The following is a 15,524-nucleotide window of genomic DNA, read 5'->3' as shown; positions in this document are numbered from 1 at the left end:
CTACACCTTAATGATGCTCTTCCAAATTGGTCTGTCCGCACAGTATTGCAAGCCCCCCCCCTCAGCAGCTTGAGGCCATCACGGGTGAGTATTGTGCTCCATGTCTGTATTTGATGATACATTGTGACCCATGTGTGTCCTGTACCAGACTCAGATCCCAGGGTATGGATGGCTGGAGTTAGTTCAACACTCAGGCATAGTTTGACACTTCCCCACACATATGTTGTGGACTCATGCAAAATGACTGCAACATCTAATTAAATAAATTTAGTTTTATTCTCGGTGGGGGGCGTCTATTGTGGGTAAAAATAGGTGCTATACAGTGTGCCTAGAATCCAAAGTTCACAGGGGGAGATGGGATCCTTTGCATTTGAAGTCATCAGAGTCCAGAACACAGTGTTTGTCATCATTGGTCAGACTATGACCAGCAAGTCCATGTGGCAGAGAATGTCAGTGAATAAGGTGCTGCTGTTGCGCATGAAGGCCAGGTGCCAGGCCAGGTGACCTGGGAGATGTGGATGGTCAGCTGCCTCTCACGGTCTTTTTCGTGGACGACCCACCTTCCTCGCGGGACCCTCAGATGCAGGCCTTGACGATGCTTGGGACGCTCCGTCGGACGAATCCTCCTCCTACTCCCTCCCTGTGGCTGGTGTTGGTCTTCGCCTGGTGGCACAGGGAGGGTTGCCCATGTTGTCGGCGATCCAACGGAGTGAACGGCTTATGTCCGTTTGCACCGCCAGGAGCTCAGCCAGTCTTGCCTCCATCCGTCCTTGGTGTTGTTGTTGACTGGCGTGTTGCTCGGCCTGCTGGTTCTTAATCTCGTTGAGCGTCCCCACTACCTGGCTGATGCCCCTGGTGTCACGCCGGTATGCGTCCATGATGTTGCGTATGTGTGACATACCGGTCCCTTCAGCTGGCTGGTCAGGTTCTCGCCTCCACCTCCCTCCACTCCCACCACCCCTGCCCACACGAGCCTGGCCTGCCGTTGTGGGCACATCGGGTCTACGGGACCCCTGAGGGATGGCAGTTGCGGGGTTGTCTGCCTCCTCCTGGGTGCCCGGCGAACCTTCTCCCTCCAGGTCAGACTGGCTCAGTTGTTCAGTGCGGGCAGGGCTCCTGGGTGTCTCCTGGGATGTGGCAGGAATGGGGGGGGGTTGGCACAGATGTACCTGAGGCAGGTGCTGCAGGGGCTTGGACACCAGAGGGTCCAGGTGGGTTGGGGGCATCCGCGGAGTGTTGAGAGGCGTCGCTGCCGGTGGGTTCAGGTTCCTCCCGAGCCTGGGACTGTGATTCTTCCCCCCCATTGTTGGGGGGAGATCCATGACGTTGCCCTGTGTGTGAGAGAGAGAGACAATGTTAATGCTGTGTCATGCGACATCCATGTTTCATACATATTCAAGTTGGCACAGTTCCTCCAGGTAGTTGTATGTGCCTAGCATTCCCCTCACTGTTCACTTGTGGATGGGTATGTTGCGGGGGACAGATTGATATGTTCTCCTGAGTGTTTGCCATGTAGATTTTTGGCTTGGATGCTTCTTTGGCTATGGATTGATCTTGTTGTGTCACATGTCCATTGTGCGAGTGGGTAAATCCATTGCCTGCCCCGGGGGTGTGTGCTTGTGTAAGGGGTGTGTGTGACAGGGCCTGCTGGTGGGTGTAGTGTGATTTGGCTGTGGTTCTCCCAGGTGATGTATCTGTCCCCTCATGGTGCATGCTGGCATGACAGTGAGTGTGAGTTCCTGTGCTAGATATCTGAGCTTGTGGTGTTGGTGTTTGAGTTTACAGTGGTCACAGGAGGGCCTTGTGCTGGCTACAGCAGGGCCAAGTGTCAGCTACCTTGTCAGTACTTTGCCAGTCCCTGTGCATTGAGCATGGTGCATGGGTATGTACCTGGGCCATATGGGCTGAGGGCAATTGTGTCTGATTCTGAGATGAACAATGTGTTTTGTGAGCCCCACCCTTCCAGCATCCCGGACATCCAGTCTTGGATTTGTGCTTCGTGTAGCCTGGGACATGGCATGGCCTTGCTTTGTGGATGGAGCATACACATGTTAGTGGTATGAGCGTTGTTTTTGAGTGTGGTGGTGTCCGGTGAGGGCTTGGGGGTAGTTGCGTGCATTTGGTGTAGTTGGGGTGTGGATGCCATTACCCCCATGTTACGTAAGTTGTTTGTGTACTCACCAGGCTCTGCAACTCCTTCGACTCCGTGTGCTCCCACCGGCGGAAGCAGGGCCATCCCCTTCTCCTCCCAGGGATGGTAATGTACCGGTCTGCAGGGCAGCCCACCTCCAGTGATGTTGCTCTGGGAAGTCCTCGTTCATTTTGCGCTTGACTGCCCTCCGCAGATCGTACCACCTGGCTTGGCATTCATTCCTGGTCCTTCTGATGGGCGCAACAGCATTCACCCTATCGACGATCCTCTGCCACAGGCGTGATTTTTCGGCTATGCTGGTCTGTCTGACTAATGTTCCAAAGAGCTGTGGCTCGACTCTGATGACTTCGTTGACAAGGATGTCCAGCTCCTCCCTTGTGAACTTTGGATTCTTGTCTGTGGGCATGGTGTGGGGTGAGGGTATGGACGGTTGTTTGTGTGTGGGTGTGAAGGTGTGTGTGGGAATGTGGAGAGGGGGTTTGTGTGAAGGAGTGTGTGTGAAGGTGTATATGTTAAGGTGTATGGGTGCAGTTGTTGGGGTGTGCTCTGAAGCTGCAGTGAGTCTGTTGCAAAGGCTCATGGTTTGTGTGTGTGTGCCCTTTTTATTGGTCCATTTGTGGGTGGGCCTGAGTTTGAATTTTTGGTGGGTGTGTCATAAGAGATGGTTGTGAGTTTGGGCCTCTGTTTACCTGTTTGGATGTGCTAGGTCAGTCATTTTGATGTTTTTTGTACTGTAGACGTGTTTTGTGGTGTTGTGCAAGTCAGATTGACCCTCCTTGTGCTGTTTTACAGTGTGCTGGTTCAGTATGAGTCATTATACGTATGTAAGGTGCGTCCATACGCAATGTTGTACCGTGCTCGCATACGCAATGTTGTTGTAAGGTCCATACATACGCGATGCTGGGGGACAGTGCTGGGGTATGGTGCGTCCAAGTACGGGGCTGGGGTACGGTGCGTCCATGTACGGGGCTGGGGTATGGTGTGTCCAAGTACGGGGCTGGGGTACGGTGCTGGGGTACGGTGCGTACAAGTACGGGGCTGGGGTACGGTGCTGGTGTGCGGTGCATCCATGTACGGGGCTGGGGTACGGTGCGTCCAAGTACGGGGCTGGGGTACGGTGCGTCCAAGTACGGGGCTGGGGTACGGTGCATCCAAGTACGGGGCTGGGGTACGGTGCATCCAAGTACGGGGCTGGGGTACGGGGCTGGGGTACGGTGCGTCCATGTACGGGGCTGGGGTACGGTGCTAGGGTACGGTTCGTCCATGTACGGGGCTGGGGTACGGTGCGTCCAAGTACGGGGCTGGGGTAAGGTGCTGGGGTACAGTGCGTACAAGTACGGGGCTAGGGTACGGTGCGGACAGGGGGGGGTACGGTGCTGACATACGGGGGGTATGGTGCTGACATACGGGGGGGGACGTGCAGACATACGGGGGGGAGGGGGGGGCTGTACGACTCGTATCTCGGGCACAAGTTTACCCGGGATACGAGTGGTACAGAGTTCGCTCCATACGGGACGTTTTACATACGCTTGTATATTCGGAAGGGCGTTACGGATCGTACTTGTGCGCTCGGACTTCAGTTTTTTCGATTTGTATGTAAAACTGTCCGGGTACGTCTCGTAGACCTTTTCCCGAAGCGATTCGTATGTATTTTTCACGTACGGATCGTACTTCACCGGTGGGACGGGACTTGTACGATTCGTACGTAAAAATATACGGATACGAGTCGTGCGGGATCATTTTTTACCCGATCGGAATCGGCACCTATATGTTGAGTATTGTTTACGTTAAGTGTAGTTGGAAAATTGGAAGCTTCCGGGAGGTAGTAAGTGGATTTATGTGGCAAGAGCAGTCACATGGAATTGAACATTGTCTGGTTTCAAGAATTGTAATAACACGGAATTGTGTTATGTTAGGGACATCTCTGTATGAATGTGTGTGAGTGAAAAAGTAATAGGTTCTCTTGTGAAACTCTGGCCTTAATTCTCAGGATCAGTGCAGTCTCCGCATGTGTTTTATCCCCAGAGAAACAGGTTTGCCTTTTGCTTGATAGAAGGGTAAGGTAGAGGGAAGTGCTACTTTATCGGTGTAACGGAAAATTCTGTGGTAGGGTAGAGGTAAGCGCTGCCTACTAAAAGACAGAATTCTTGTGTAAATGGACAAGGCTATCTCTTTGGTTTAGCGAAACAGGCAATGGAGATGTTTTATGTTGTTACTAACAGATTTTGATTAAAGAAAACGTATGAAAAGTTTGCCGATAACATTTTGTAAAGGAGGGGTCAGCAAGAGCAGGAGTAGTGAGAGAGGCTGACATCAGAAAGACCGCGCTGGGATTGGTCAGCTGCAGAAAGACGAAGCTTTCACTGATTGGTGCGTCAGTGTGAGTCGCGCTGGGAGTGGAGAATTACCAGAGTGACGTAGACACCCAGGATTGGTGCGTTAATGTGAGTCACGCTGGGATTGGAGAATTTCAAGAGTGACGAAGATGCTCCGGATTGGTGCGTTAGTGTGAGTCGCGCTAGGATTGGTCAGAATACGGAGAAGCCGTGAAGAAGTGATTTGCAGAGCCTAGTTGATTAAGAACTTTTGAAAATAAAAATTATGTATTACGATCCACCTGAGAAAGAGAAAAAATCATGGTTTGGAAAATTCAAAGACCTATTAAAAAAGGATAAGCCGATTGTAACTAGGGAAGGGCAGGTACTTCCTCCACCGAAAACGCCTGCATCCTTTATGGTAGTGAAATATGGTTATCATACATGTATCTGGTTGGAGCACTGGGCAAAGTATACCAAAGATGATGGAGTGTTAGCGTTTCCATTAAATGGTTCATTTAGTTTGGCAGTATTACGAAATTTAAGAGATAGAATGATGAGGTTGGAACAGAAACCCAGACCTACACAATTCGAGGCTTTGACTGAATGGGAAGAAGAGATGTATGAGAGAGAAAGGTATCGGAGTGGGAGATGGTATAATTATATATTTGGTAGACATTGTGGTCAAGAAAGTCATGATGACAGAATGAGAAGATGGTGAAATGCAAGCATGACGGATGGTATGTTTCCTCTGAGAAATGCTGGAGAGATGAGTGGCAGAAAATGCACAGAAAAGAGAAATAACACAGGGTCAGAATGTTACAGATATGGAGTGAGTGAATCAGAGGATGAAGTGCTGGAGGACATCAGCAGGATTCTGCATTGGTGACGCCAAGTGCACCACCCCAGGAGACTGTAATGAATACAAATTTTGAACAAATGCCGAATAATTTTGGGAAAAATAATCCATTTAAAGATTCAGAAATGTCACAGTCGGCAAGAACTGAAAATGAACTACACTAGAATTAACTGAAAAGATTAGAGAATTAACAAAGAATATGGAAGCAGTGACTGTGCCTGTAACTATAGGACCAGTGATACCTGTTTTTGATAAACAGAAAGATAGTGAGCATTGTTTAACAGTCCCATATAATTGCAGTATGCAAAAGGAGAAAGAAAGGAGTAGTTCAGGGGACAATGAGTGGAAGGTTACTGCAGGAATATCAAGATTAAGTACCCCTAAAAATTTAACTATAAATCAAAGTCCAGCGAGTAAGACACCTATGGCAATAGAATCAGCAACGGAGACTCCAGAGGGAATGGCAGATAAAATGAGAATAGCGACAACCCCTATAGGACCAACATCTGAAGAATTAAGTGATTGGTTAAGAAGTTTACAGAAAAAGGATACAGAACCACAACCTTTAGATGTGGCAAAATTAAAAGTAACTTTAGAAGAGTTAATTGTAGGAACAATTCCAACTGAAAAATTAAAAGCATACCAAGATGAGGAATTAATGTTTTTGTGTAAACACATATCTTGGAGAGCAAGGACTTTGCATGAAAAGTTAGAAGAGACAGCAAGTGAAATGGGAATAGATTTTGGAAAAATAAGATAATTAAAGAAGCCATATACGGTAGATTTTACTGAACATGATATTGAAAACTTGAATACTGCAGGGAGACTGACCCAAAATAAGAAATTAATTCCGTTGTTAAGAAAATGGGGTGATGTGGATCGATAAAAAAGTAGATGGTTTAGAAGGAGAGAGGAAACTACAGATAAGGCCTCTCTAGCTTTCCCAATGAGAGAAAAAGAGCCAGTAGTAACAGAATATCCTATGAGAGAAATTCCTGGTGGAGGACATGTACATGTTCCATGGACTAGACAGGATATTTTGTCATTTACAAATGATTTTCCAAGGTTGAGGGAAAAACCAGTTGAATGGTACAGACAGGTAGACAGGTTTGTCAAACTTTCAAAGGTGTTGTGGATAGATCTGAATGGTCTTTTTGATATAATTGTGCCTGCAGATTTATGGGCAGAATGTAAGATTACAATAGATTGGCCAACACAAGAGTATCCTAGGGATCCTAAGACAGGAGCCCCCGACCCAGAAGTGATCAAAAAATATGATCAGGTAATTACCTTTTTGAAAAATAAAGTACCTCCGAAAGAAACTGGGTAAAGATTGACAGAACTCACCAGAAGACGAAAGAATCAGTGCATGCATATTACGAAAGGTTATTGTTGGCTTTTAAACAATACAGTGGAGATGAGAAATTAAGTGAAAAGGATTTGAGTCATTTTGTGGACAGATTTGTTTATGGTTTAAGGCCTGAAGTTAGTGAAATGATTAAACAGCATACAGTAGATTGGCAAAACAAAAAGATAGACGAAGTGTTACGACATGCAAAATATTTTAGTAATGAAATTGAAGCCAAACAGCGTAAGTTGAAAGAAAAGGCAATGTGGGCACAGGTTAAGGTAGCAGAGTGACAAGAAGGCCAGTTAATCGAACAAGCTAATGGAATAGGGCAAGCAAAATCAAAACCTAATATTGGAAGAGGAAAGGGACAGATTAGCATAGGCGAAGCTAAAAAGAAATGGTCATGTCATAATTGCGGAAAATTTGGGCATTGGAAATCCGAGTCTAAATTGCCACCGAAAGCTAATGGTGATAATTCATCATTAAATCCACAGGTGCAGAATGAGGCGAGTTGCTAACCACCGCGAAAGCAGCAGGTTGTTTCACAACAGTGTCAGGTGCCAAAGCCGCCTTTTTCACAGAACGTAAATCCTCAAAGATACAGTAATGAGACGGGATTCTACAACGAAGAACAGGTAACAAAGCTACTGCGTGCTAGTGCCATTTTGCAGTATTGGCTGCAATGCGATGAAAGTGAGTCAGAAGAGAGTTATTGACGGTGCCTAGGGGAGGAAGAGGAGTGCGTACTTGGCGCAACTCTAGAGGTAGACCAGACGGGACCCTTTGTGGATGGAAAGGTGAATGAAGTAAACATTACTTTTCTAGTGGATACTGGTGCTACTCGTTCAATTGTTAGATCAGCTGAAGTGAAAAATCTTCCTCTCTCAGGTGAAACAATCCAAGTAGTTAGAGTTTCAAATAAACAGATAAAAGCTTATCTTACTGATCCGGCAAAGGTTAGAATAGGGAAATTTGCTGATATGCATCGTTTTGTAGTTTGTGACACTAGTCCTGTAAATTTGTTAGGGAGGGACTTACTTTGCAAAATGAAATGTACCATCTTTTGTACACCTGATGGTATAGCCTTTGAAACTCCAGATGATGATGTACTGTATAAAATGACAATGGCAAACACAGAACCAGAAATTACTAAAGCATTCATTGTATTTGATCCAGAAGGATTACCTCAAGAGTTAAAAGAAACTGTGAAAACAGAAATGTGGGATTTCACAGGAGAGGATGTTGGATTAATGAAAAGAGTAGATCCAGTGAAAATAACTGTAAAAGAAGGAGTAAATTACCCGAATATTCCTCAGTATAAATTAACACCAGAAATAATTGCAGGAGTAACGCCTGTAATAGACAGAATGATTGAACAAGGAATTCTGAGAGAGATAATGAGCAGTCCATGTAACTCTCCGATCATGGATTTGAAAAAGCCAAATGGGACATTTAGAATAGTACAGGATTTGAGAAAGGTGAATACAATTGTTGTTCCTTGTTGTCCCATTGTGCCAAACCCTTCAGTAATTCTATATCAGATTCCACATGATACAGAATGGTACACAGTTATTGACTTGTGTCATGCTTTCTTTTCTATTCCATTGCACCCTGATAGCCAACAAATTTTTGCGTTCCGGTTTGGCGAGCGTATTTTGGCATGGTGCTGTATCCCTCAAGGGTATATAGAGAGTCCTTCAATATTTAATCAGATTCTAAACAAGTCACTGGAAGATTTAAAGATGCCAGAAAGTTCAGTGCTTGTTCAATATATCAATGACCTATTGGTGGCAACGAAGACACGAGAAGCATGTGTGGTTGACACAGTTGCGCTGTTAAATAATTTGGCAGATGGAGAACTTAAAGTATCACCATCAAAGTTGCAGTTTTGTCAGAAAGAAGTACAATACTTAGTTCATAAGATTGAAAAGGACTTGAGAAAAGTAACAATGGACAGAATAAAAATCATCAAAGGAATGAGAACCCCAGTGACACAGAGAGAAGTCAGAATGTTTCTTGGAATGGTAGGATACTGTCGTCAGTGGATCAGCAATTTCTCGTTGATTGCAAAACCACTAGTACGACTGACAAAGAGTGATGTGAAAGATCCCCTTGAGTTGAATAAGGAAGAGATTAAATCTTTTAAACAATTGAGAGACAGCATGTGTGAAGCACCGGCTCTTGGAATGCCTGATTATAAAAAAGAATTTGAGCTTTATTGCAGTGAAAGAGATGGATGTGCTCATTCCGTATTAGTGCAGAGACATGGAAGATTGAGACGACCGATTGCTTATTTTTCAGTCGTACTAGATCCAGTAGCTGTAGCATTGCCTGGAGGTTTGAAAGCAATAGCTGCTACCTGTAAAAGTCTGGAATAGAGTGAAGGAATTGTAATGGGATACCCTGTGAGAGTGTTTGTACCCATGATGTGGCAATCCTTTTGACAAGAAGTAAAACACAGTTCATGACGCATAGTCTAACTCAATATATGAAAAGGTGATTTTGGGTGCTACAAATTTGAGTCTTGTAAGATGCACTAATGTGAACCCATCGACATTACTGCCTGATGCTGTGAATGCAGAAGTGAAAGATGATGTTGATCTTGATTGTTTGGAAGTACTTGACTTTTGCACCAAACCGCGCCCGGACATAAAAGATATGCCTCTGAAAGAGAGGGACTATGTGATGTTTGTGGATGGCTCATGCCTAAGAACTGGAGAAGGGATTTTGAGTGCTGCATATGCTGTGTGCACTGTAGCGACTGTATTGGAAGCATCTTGTTTGAGAGGATTATGATCTGCTCAAGTTGCTTGCACTAATAAGAGCATGCAAGTTGGGAAAGAATTTACGAGTCACTGTGGTTACTGACAGTCAGTATGGGTTTGGAGTGGTGAATTATTTTGGGCAAATTTGGTCCCAAAGAGGTTTCTTGACGTCGAGTGGAACTCCAATCAGAAATGCAGAAATAGTTGGAAAATTACTTGAGGCGATACAGCTGCCTAAACAGATCGCTGTTATAAAATGTAGCGCACACAGAAAAGGAACCGATTACGTGTCAGCAAGTAATGAATTTGCCAATGATCTAGCTCAGTACTGTGCACGAAATCAGACTTCATTAAATCGTAACAGGGAAAAGGAAATGGATTTATGTCCCTTGCTTTTTACTAACACTGTAAGTACATGGGATGAAGTGAGACAGTTACAGGAAGAGGCAGGGGAAGAGGAGAAGAAACAGTGGAAAGAAATCAGGATGTACACAACGAGAAGTAGACAGAGTTTGGGTTTACAGAGATGGATGACCAGTAATGCCTGTTAGCATGATCTCTACCATGGCACGGATGTACCATGGGCAGGCTCACATAGGCAGGGATGCCATGATTAGACTTTTTAAACAGACCTGGCATAATGCAAAACTTCGGCTTATAGCTGAGAGCCTTTGTCAGAGATGTCTCATATGCCAGCAATTTAATCCAGGAAGGAAAACTGTGGTGTGCTTGGGAACCATAGGACGGGAGGGAGGTCCTTTCACTCGTATGCAACTTGATTTCATTGAAATACCCTCATGCAACAGGCTAAGATATGTACTGATGATTGTCTTTCTGTTTTCTCGTTGGGTTAAGGCTTACCCAACCAGAAGGAACGATGGAGTTACAGTAGCAAAACTCCTATTGAGAGAGTTCATTTATTGGTTTTGTTTCCCAGTAACGATTGAAACAGATAGAGGGACACATTTCCAGAATGAGGTTATAAAATTGATTTGTGAAGCATTGAATGTACAACAGAAACTGCATTGTGCCTACCGACCAGAGGCTTCTGAAGTGGTGGAACAAATGAATGGTACCATAAAGAACAGATTGGGAAAAATGTGTTTGGCCACAGGTCTAAAATGGTCAGATTTCTTGCCTTTTGTTCTGATGTACATTAGATCAATTCCTGATAGAAAAACTGTTCTGAGCCCCCATGAAATTATCATGGGCAGAGCAATGAAACATGTTTTCATTCCTATCAACAAACTGCTGCCTATATCTGATGACTTCGTCTTGGATTATTGCAAAGGATTGGCTGATATGGTGCATTCTGTGTTTCATCAGGTTGGACCAGATGCGACCACTCTTGAGAAGAAGCCAGCTCATGATTAAGTCCTGGAGATTGGGTCCGCACAAAAGTGCACAGAAGAAGAAATTGTCTGGTTCTACGCTGGGGAAGACCACGACAAGTGATTCTGACAACAATAACTGCTGTGAAGTGTGCAGGGGTGAAGAACTGGATTCATGCCAGTCACACTCTTCGAGTCCCAAATCCGGAAGATCAATCTGAAGAGGAACAACGAGAAGTATCGGATGCCAGTTCAGAATCAGAAGAAACGAGGACAAGACAAAACCCAGAAGCAGGTGAAAAAGGTCCAAGTCAAATTGTTGGACAAGAAAATATACCACTAAGAAGACGCCTTGAAATTTCTGATACAAGCTCTGAATCTGAGACAGAACCAGTGGGAATACAAGAAAGAACAAATCATGATACTGGAAAAACTGAACAAGTAATCTTTGGAAAAGAAGTCCCGAGTACAAGCACAAGAGAAATTCCCCCCGAAGTCATAGAGATAGAAGGTGAGGAATTAAATACAAATAGTGAGGTTGAAGTAATTGCGGAAGAACCCCGAGGAGGTGTAGGGACACAACACACACAGGTAGAAAAAGGGTCAGATAGTCAGCAGAAGGATTGCATGGAAGAAACACGAGGAGGGATAGATACAGACAGTGAACCTGAAATCTTGAGGCTAAAATCCAAAGAAGGTGAAATCCAGACGGAGACAGAATCAGAAGAAAGTGAAGTAGAAAATAAAGGTGGAAGAATTTTGAGGAAAAGAGCTAGGAAAACAAAGCAATAACGGAAAGGATCTAAATTGAAAAGGCCTTTGAAAGAAGATATTTGGCCCAACAAAACCAAGAGGTTGAGATACCGACTAACAAGAATAAAGTCTGATAACGCTGAACAAGTGAATGAAGTGTCTAGTCAAGAGAAACAAAAGGACACGGATCAGAAGCACTTGCAAAGTGCAAAGAGGATAAAGAAACCAAACCCGAAGTACAAGTCACCGGAATGGACATATGTGGCACTTCCTGATATACAAGAGGAAGCTGATAGCCAAGAAAGTCTAAGAGTGACTGTGCAAAAGGTGGACAAAGGAGAAGAAGATTCGAAAATCCTGAGAGTTATCTTGCCTGACACTAAAGAAGAAACGGAAGATCAGGAAATTCTGAACAAGGACTGTGAACCTACGGATAAGGACGATTCATACATGGATTGAGTGACAAAAAGCAATCGAAAGGAATTAAAACCCGGACAAGACACATGACCAGAAAAGAACCAAGTAGGCAACTAAAGCCTTAGGTTTAGACAAAGGTAAATTGTTGAAGAAAGAGGCTAGGTCAAAAGACACTGATCATTACCAAAATGGCAAACAATGAAAATAGAAATCCAACATGTGGATTTCTTCGGAGATGGTGTAAAATGTGTTTTTGTTGTACAGGATTATTAATGCTTGTATGGATCATATTAGCAATAACAATTTCATTTAGAGTAACATTTGAAAGTATAGGTGGACACACAGTAAATGGAACTAATGATGAAAAGGCTGGCGACAGTCATGTCACAAAACTGGTAGATACAACAGAATTTCACAAAGATAAGTCCATAAATGATTTTTCTAACAATGTTTTTTCAAAGTTATTGTATGAATATGTAAAAACAATGGAGGTTAGAGACTGCTATGTATGCATGCAGTTACCTGCATCTGTATCAGAAGGTGTCACTTATCATCACCTTCCTTTGACATATGGGATAACTTGTAGAGTCCTAGCTAGTATGTTTTATAAAACAGGAAAATTATAATACTATTACACTGATATAAATAATATTTTCTCACAGATTCCTGTAGTTCCTGAACTAAACAAGGTGATTTCTGGTAAACACTAGGTGAATTTTCCTGGAAACAAGAAAATTAACTTTAGAAGAAGTGTTTAAGAATAACCTTACTTGTAGTTTAAGAAAGGAAGAGAAAACTTTCCTGAGCATGGTAGAGGAGATGAGAGTTAAAATGCAAAAGAAGGTGTCTGGGAAAAAGATGTAAACAACATTTTGGGATGTTGGGAAGGAAAATTATTTGAAGGGAGAAACGAACCCAGCAATGGCTTTAGATTGGCCCCAGAAAGGGAGGATATGCATAAGTAGAGATAATACTATATATGATAATTATTTTGTAGGTGCAAGTGAGTGCCATGACTTATACAAAATCATGGGAGGATGGAGATTTAAAGGAGGAAAATATCCAGTATTCCCTGGAATATATTACATCTGTGGGAACAGAGCTTATTATAAGTTGCCGGACCATTGGTACGGGACTTGTTACTTAGGCCTGGTCTTTCCAAAAATATTTCATGTGGAAAGAGGAGATAACGGGTTGCACGAAATAGGTAGACAGCTAGCACGTAGAAGAAGGGAGAGTTGGTCAGAAATTATTGGGGATTTCTTTGCAGCACTGATACCAACAGTTGGAATATCTCTGAATGCACATAAAATTAGACAATTGTCTACAGTTGTGGATCGTTTATCAACAAGCACAGCTGGAGGGTTCTTAATGGTAAATACCAAAATGGTTGCCATGAGAGCTATGGTAATGCAAAATCGACTTGCCCTTGACATTATATTGGCAAAAGAGGGAGGAGTCTGAGGAATGCTGAAAGAACAACATTGCTGTACTTATATTCCTGATGAAAGTCAGAACCTAAAGAAATATATTAAGAATATAACTGAATTGCAAGAGGAATTTGTTCCAATGGAGGTTGAAGGTGTATGGGAGAAACTTGGTAAGGGTTTTTCCACTATTAAGAATTTATTAACAACATTAGGTAGTTCCTTTGTGAGAAGAATACTGATACCTGTGACTTTTGTGATTATTTTAGTATTAATATTAAGATTAGGATGTTTGTGCATAAAAAGAAGAAAATTACAAAAGAAGATAAAAAGAGAAAACAAGAAAAAGAAAGAGAAAGAAATAAGAGAAAGAGAGATAAAAGAAATAGAATTAGAAGAATTGCAAGAAAATATGTACAAGAAAACAAAAGAGACTAGTATGGATAACACTATGATTTAAAACTAACAAATGCAAGTGGAACTGAATAAACCCATTTCCGTAGATAAATTTAGTGAAATTAGTGAATAGTGGTGATGTTTAAAATCACCAAAGGGGGATTGATGGAGCAGGTAAAACAACATTTTGTATACCTCCTCTAATTTGCAATTAATTACGTAATCATTCTAAAATTAATTAACAATAACATGTTTGCAGTGAAAATTTATTAATCAACCTGTACACCTTGTTAAACATAAATACACGTGGGACTAAATTGCTAATTGCATGGCAGAACAATTAATTAATTAACTATAGTACGCAAAACTAACCTTAGATTGCGGTGAATAGTAAAATGGTATGATTTATATTGCTTTGTGATCGTTTGTGCTTTAAAAGTCATAAAATGGTAAGTATTACCGCTTTAAATGTTGCTACAGCTAGGAAAATACTAATATATATTGGGATTAGTGTGGGTTTAAACATTAGCATCTTCATTTCTATATTTTAATTACTGTTATGTACATTTTTGCTTAAGTTGGCAATAGGGCCTACTAGGCCGCAGTACCCAAGATGGCGTTCTCTGAAGCAGATGCTACCATGTGCACGTGATGACTTCTGCGCATGCCCAGAGGGCTCTTGAAATCACAAGGTAGCCTGAACTCCTGACATCGTGTTCCCTGCAAAGGTCGAAAGTCAGGACTTGACCGCCAGCCAAGGGATGACCAAATGAGAATCAACTAGGATACAAAGAGAAGACCTATCCGTGGGACCCCTTTTACCTTGGGAAGAAATATGGTTACTATTCCCCTGCCTGGGAACGGAACAGAAAATATCAATTTGAAAACTTTGTGAAAAGTCATTATGGAGATCCAGTTTACACTGGGAAAATTTCAACAAACTACTGATAACCCCGAACTGTCCAATCAGAACATTTGGGGGTCGATTCCGATCCTGTAAAAAGGACCTACGAATCGTCGTACGGAGCGTTTTCTCCGTACGACTCGCACCCGGTAAACTGTCCCTACAACCTAGGAAGTACGATTCGTACAGAAAGCCTATTTCCGTACGAATCGTACAAAAGACCGTATGTGGAAAAAATACCTACGATTCTGATCCGGAACAGCTTGTATGCGACGGCCGGACGTATTCAGGCAGCGGTTTCCGGCCCAGCATGTACGAATCGTCCCTACTTCACTCCGTACGGCCCTTTTTTTTTACGGGAGTCAAACACAGCCGGAAAAGCAGAGTTCGACGCGAACCACTACGCAACGGAGCCCCGGTACGCGACGTACACACCATGAACCCCATTGTACGTGTCATCCCGGTCCTCTTGGCCTACGACCTGGTGCACCGCACCCGACGCACACGCCGCAGAAGGTGAGAACACCACCCAGGGGCCAGGGGGGGTGAGGGGCAGGAAACATACCCCATACACAAACCAAAACTTATAATATGTAGGCCATACATTACCACCAGGCTCTGGTCACTTGGGGGGGCTTGTCCAGCAACCCCTGCGTACCACAACAACGGAAGGACGTGTACGATTCATACCACACGTACCCCTACGGCACCATTACAACAGTGGTACGGACCGTACCCACGCATTTCGGACCGTACCCGCGCATGAATGCGTGGGTACGGTACGTACCACACGTACCCCTACGGCACCATTACAACTCAGGTACGGACCGTACCCACGCATGAATGCGTGGGTA

The 15,524-nt window shown here is 43.6% G+C and overlaps 1 long non-coding RNA gene across 3 annotated transcripts in view; it reads left to right on the top strand.

The window, feature by feature from the left end:
• Positions 1-15,524, top strand: part of LOC146869885 (uncharacterized) — a 257,736-nt gene that overhangs the window by 183,922 nt on the left and 58,290 nt on the right. Inside the window, exon 2 of one of the 3 annotated variants that reach the window (XR_014968037.1) lies at positions 7,172-7,312. The exons of the other annotated variants lie outside the window; for them this stretch is intronic. This is a non-coding gene — a long non-coding RNA (uncharacterized LOC146869885). The remainder of the gene's footprint in view (positions 1-7,171; positions 7,313-15,524) is intronic. 3 annotated transcript variants of the gene reach the window in all.

Source organism: Triturus cristatus, chromosome 1_1 (assembly GCF_964204655.1).
Source record: "Triturus cristatus chromosome 1_1, aTriCri1.1, whole genome shotgun sequence".
In the NCBI taxonomy this organism is placed as follows: Eukaryota; Metazoa; Chordata; class Amphibia; order Caudata; family Salamandridae; genus Triturus; species Triturus cristatus.
The sequence above is the reverse complement of the archived record's forward strand: the minus strand, read 5'-3'. Positions and strand labels throughout refer to the sequence as shown.